The sequence below is a fragment of the Opisthorchis viverrini genome (assembly GCF_000715545.1).
Source record: "Opisthorchis viverrini unplaced genomic scaffold opera_v5_3, whole genome shotgun sequence".
Classification (NCBI taxonomy): Eukaryota; Metazoa; Platyhelminthes; class Trematoda; order Opisthorchiida; family Opisthorchiidae; genus Opisthorchis; species Opisthorchis viverrini.
The window spans coordinates 1317643-1323663 of NW_008751659.1; positions in this window are offsets into that span (position 1 = coordinate 1317643).

The window sequence follows — 6021 nt, forward strand, 5'->3', positions numbered from 1 at the left end:
AATGAGTATGTATGCATTAATCGCCTTCAATACACCCCGTCCAATAACTCGCAATAATTTCTGAATCAGACATCGAAAACAGAAACGAAGTAAAACAAGTAGAACATAAGGTTGACAGAAACTCGGGGACTGTGCCTACCTGATTAGCTCCAAAGAGGACGAAACCGGTCATGGGCTTTCGAAGGAACGAAGATACTTTTTATGGGACTGAACGGTCAGACACGGGCGAGACACGATGGGTTGTGGCCGAACGACATGGGTACAAGCGACCAAAACATAATACAAAGGCTAACACTTTCTCAGACACAAGTCCTAGTAACTTTATGACAAACTAGAAGAGCACTGCTGCTTCCAGTGGACTTCCAGCGAACAATATAGTACACACACGCATGAGCTGACAGCTACAATTAGAGCAGACAGAAAACAACAGCCTGACTCGGTGGCGGAGGCAAGCAAAAATTGACAAAAACCAGAATGAGTGTACACAGTAATTCTTTAGAGGAAAATCAACATATATTTGAGTGCTCCCAACCATTCACAACTCGGCACAAATTAGCTTTATCCGGTCTAGTGTATGAGGTACAAACGCAGTGTTGAAACTCTCAGTTACAGTTCTCTTCCAGTGAGGTCAAGTTTTGTTATTCTTGAAGACAGAAAACTAACTATTAGGCAAATCTGGATATATAAGCTGCGTTCCAATCCAGCAAGTTAGGTCATTCTAGGCGCAAAATGGAAGTAATTCGAATGCCTTGGATTTTGCTGGAACCTCCAGGTTGTTGAATTCCCCGATCTTCCGGTAGCTGAGCTCTTCCATTTAGCCGTCAAAGTTTTTTGGTCGAATGACATACTCACTTCGCGCACCTATCAAAACAAATTGTCGTATTTCAAGGCACTGAATGCGCTCCCACATGAAAGCATCCTGAAACTCACAAGGTGCCTCATTTTACAAAGTCAGTTTGTCCAGATGTTCCTCCTTCAGCCAATCAGGCGATCAGTCGATGAGTAGAACTTAGGGGAACTCTTGTTACTGAAGCTGCTCACAAAAGACTACTTGATATGTGAATGTTGTTTCTTCGCGGAAACTGTGGCCGCTAATCAAAGTGCATAGCTTTCTATCCAAACTATATGAGTGAAAGTCTGAAGCCGTATTTACTTTGGCTGCATCTGATAAGTGTGTTCAAGGAACCTCACCTCTCTCACTTCATTCTCGTTTCTGTTTTGTGGTTTGATCGAAACAAACTGATACTGGAGATTTTAAACCTGTGTTGTTTTTGATGGCTAGAGCGATAAACGACTGCAATACGTTTCAACTATCTAAAGAAATCCACGCGACAGAAAGCTTGTCAAGGAGCTTAATTTTCTCTAAAATAACTGGACGTCGAAACTTTGAGGAGTGGGACCATCGTGTTACAAATTAAACCTCAATACAACCACAGCTATTTGTTAAGTGAAACATAACACACCAGCAAATTACAGCATTCTCTTGCAGAGCTGTATTCAATTGCATCACTAATGGCAACACCAGTGATGATGCAAATTTCGGCACCCTCTATTTATGGAAGCCAAATGGTTCATGTGGCTGATATTCACTACGTTTGGACACCAGTGTTTAGCAGCAAAACTAATGAAAGGAGAGTTAAACTGGTCTGTGAAAGGCAACAATGAAATTCAAAATATACCACACGGTTTCCAGTAAGTTGTTTCCCCAGTGCATAAGAACTAGGGTCCATCACACCGACGATTAAACTTCATTGCATAGTAATAAAGTTTACCAACAAAACTCGGGTGCGCAAGCCCTTACTTTTCCTGCGTTGCATGAATTCCGCCATGTTCTCGGTGCTTTTGAAGGTATTGAGAATCACCCTTAACTAAAATTCAATCTCATGAAAGATTAACCAGCAAAAAAAGGACAAAATGGGGTTTTATGAAGGCTTTTCTTAGGAGTTACTTGGAATCCGATCTACCGCAGATCACCCATACAGTAAACACTGTCAAGTGCTCCTGCGAGTATTACGATTTCACCAACAACCTAAAGTGAAGAACGAAGCCTCCATCCGTTTAAAAATGCAGATTTGCCTGTTTAACAGATGCCGAGCAGCGGACCGCATTGAGTGCGTTGTCAGGCTTTTGTGTATGAGAATTCAAGAGCATTTAGGTTCTGAGGAGGAATCACTAATGAATTCCAAAACTATGCATCAAACCGGCACAGGTCACCTATTTCAGGCGTTTTTCGTTCAGACTGGCCATAAGAATACTGATAAACATTGCGCAGTCCCGAAGGAGCATTAATTTCGTTGTGTAGTTAAAACAGATGCAATGTCTACTGTGCTGGATTAAAATGAGTGACTCAATATCCTATTTGACTTTAGGTTCACACAACACTTGTAAGCAATATTACCCAACAGATAAACAAGAACCGCTTATGGGTAAATAAGATAAAGCGTGTTTACCCATAAACATTTTTATAAAAATGGTCACCTATATGTTACGCACAGGTAGTTGAGCTTTTATTATCAACATAAGACTAAAAAGGTCACGGACTGTTCGACTGATGAACGACCACAAAAAAGCATTCTTCCACAAAGAACCTTCACAGATATTTCTAGAAACGAGGGGCTTAAGTATACACGACGTTGGAAAAAAGGCGCTAAGATGGATTCCAGCTCACGGTTTTCCACTTACAAGACCAAGTTTCTGCCAAGGGTGCTAATCAGGCGATCTGGTGTCCGTCACGCCACGGAATTCAAAATTTTCGCATGCCTTGCCTCGTCCACACCCAATGAACAAACACCTAACTACGCCATTAATAAGTCCCTTTTGTGAGTTCTATAGTGAATCCGATAATGGTGTTTTTAAGAAACTTAAGAGCGGGTGAGTTGAATCGCAAGAATTTAGTCGAGAGTCTAAAGGAAATTCATGTAAGATTTTCAGATGCGCATAACATGAGCCAGAATATACGCGTGTCCTCATCATGGATCAGACTAGTTTTCCATGGGGACAACATGGCTCAGTGGTTAGAGCGCGAATTCACTAATGCGCATAACATGAGCCAGAATATATGCGTGTCCTCATCATGGATCAGACTAGTCTGCCATGGAGACAACATGGCTTAGTGGTTAGAGCGCGAATTTACTGACCAGATGGTCTGAGGTTCGAACCCGACCTATGCCTCACGACTTCCCCTGTTCCCCCAGGCTTGAACAACCTGGCAGTATTCCAGCCCTTATGCTTCCTTCTGGTGGCATAGCAGCTACGCACCGAAAGAGTGGTACAGCTGAACGGTTTCTATGTTAGTGATGAGGAAAAGGAGGAAGAGGAATCCGAGGAGGAAATCGAAAATCTATTCGACTGTCGCATTAACTTCTGGGTTTGAATTTCCATTGTACAACTAGTTAAGACAAAATGAATGATGGCGGTCTTCTATAACTCTAAATGATTTTCCAAAAGGGTTTTCGGGTTGCCCGTCATCTTTTCTGCCGCAGGCTTGTTCGAACGAGTAAAAAATTATCCCAATTAATGTCATAAGTAATACTTGCCGACCTTATCAGAGCATGAGATAGACAGATGGACTTAGAATGAAATTTGTGTCTCCGTTGCTCTTCAGGCCTGCAATTTAATGTTCCCATCTCAGGGTGAAACAATTTTCCCCTACCACTTACACCAACACTGTAAACGAAAACAAAGAATACGGACCCGAATAAATCCCGAATCAATGATTCAAGACTCAGTGAAATGCTTTCATATTCATCCTCAGTGAATATGCTAATGATTAAAACAGACATGTTCGTACGAACATGTGGTGAACAAAGACAGATGGATTGAGTGAATTTAGGGGAACAGGGCCTCATATGGGACCAAACCGGTGATGAATTATTTGTCATTCTCTTCATATGTCCCACAAAAAGTGCTAATCTACACCTTGGTGGAAAATGTCCTCACACGAGCTTAGCGACATTAGTTTAGGGGGAGTTTGGCCTAACTAGATTTCAAAATCACCAAAAACAGAATGCTCAGCGGTTAATCACATTTTCGTATTTTTTCCAACCTCATTCAAAGAGAAAAATGCACCAAAGGTGCATGTCATTCCTCTCGTCTGCACGGCACCTTGCTCTATTCTGTTGCATGGCTTTAGTCGGTTTTCTGCCCCCTAAGAATGGGCACAGTGATTTATCTGCTTAAAGACCGTTTCTGCAGGCAAAATATACCACTGCAAAGAGGAATTATGGGATGTTTGCTGTGGTGCCTGGTCTTGACGCATTTGAATTGAATGATCACTGTCAGTCGTCAGCCTCCAGTGGTCGATGAAGAACCTCTTCAGGAAACACTGACAAGCCGTTTGCTTGACATTGAATCCAGTCTACTAGTTCTTGAAACAAAGCCACTGTGATATATTGGATTTTATTCGGAGTGAATCAGCTGGCGTGGGTTCTCACTAATTAATACGAATTTGACTTACAAATGACTTCAAGGCTGGAGGTAAGAAATAAGATCGCTGAGAATCCGGGGTTAAGTCTCCCTGATAGACCTTAACAGCCGAAAAATAATACGACCTTTATATAATGCATTCACTAAGCGAATGATATAAGCGAAGGCGTTAGCTGAAATTTGATTGAATTTGTTGGTACCATCAAAACAACCAGCAAATTAGCATACTCTTTTAGGCAGAATAGAAAATATTTGAAGGGCTAAGGATAAGTATGAGGAGAGAGAGCAAATTCGTCCGTGAAGGGTTTTGGAAGTCTACTTTAGGAGGGCATAACTCTTCTGAAGTAGGCTAGAAACTACAACATGGAAGCAAAACGAAATAACGAAGAACATGTGAAAGTATACAGGCTCATGTAAAATGCAGAATAATTAGGTTGGCGTGATTTTCTGGTATAAGAGGCCGATGTGCTCAGCTTTAGGTGAGGCTGTTCCAAGACGAGACGCTTCAAGGTGAGGTGGTAGGCTAAGTCTTGGCTTTTAGGAACAGCTCCTGCGAAGGGCCCTGTACACGCCGCGAAAAGCTACGGCAACAAGGAACAATCATTTTAGCACCAGTAATTGGATTAAATTCTATTTTCGAATTGGAGGAAGAGAGAAAAACACCTGTAAATATCTCGAACTAGTCGACAGCAAAAGGAGAATATATACAGCAGCAAGAAGCAAAGTCACCTAACAATTAGAACATCTAGTTGGGTAAAAGGCCCGAATAAAATCAATACAACCAACGAACAGAAATGCCTAAAAGATCGCAATTTGAAGGACATCAATACTATTAGGAAAGCTAATGAGCACTCCATTTCAAACTCCCTTATCGCAGGCAAGGGAAAACAGTCAACCAAGCAACCAAATCAAGAAATATGGAAACTTGCAAAGAGTGCCTGCGTAGAAGCCAACTGTTAGAAATGATAAGGTTCAAGAGAGGTTGGGAAGAAATATTTTATCTTAAAGTATCTAACCAAACTGAAAATTTGTACAGGGGAAAAACAAGCAAACCAAGTACAAAGCTGCGTCTTCAATCAAAACACTATTTGTCGTGAGACCAGAGAAAAATATCTCTTTATAATATCTTCTCACATGGTACCAAAAAACGGTTGAGTGTCAGGTGAATGGATGGTCACTTCGTGTGCTTTGGAGATGAGTGAACCGCCAACAAGCCCTAAATCTCGGTTATAGGTAAACCGATAAAAGACCTTTCGGTGGCGCCTTATACGACAGCACTCAAATCTATCAGGATATTTAGGCGAATGCTCAAGTCCCAGAGAAACTGACGATGAACACAGCATAAATTTCGACAGAATACCTGTATTTTATTAGTCTCAGTCAGAAGAGTCACATTCACAAAAGACCATTTTGCGAGACCATAAAAAATATATAGACATAAATATATACATATATATATATATATATATATATAATGTGCAGAATCGGTCACATGATCAACAATGTGACAACCACATGGTCTGAATTGACGCTTTTCGCGCACACAGTTTGCTTGGTCTGGTCTCGGTACCATGAACTAGAAGCAATGTGATTGGG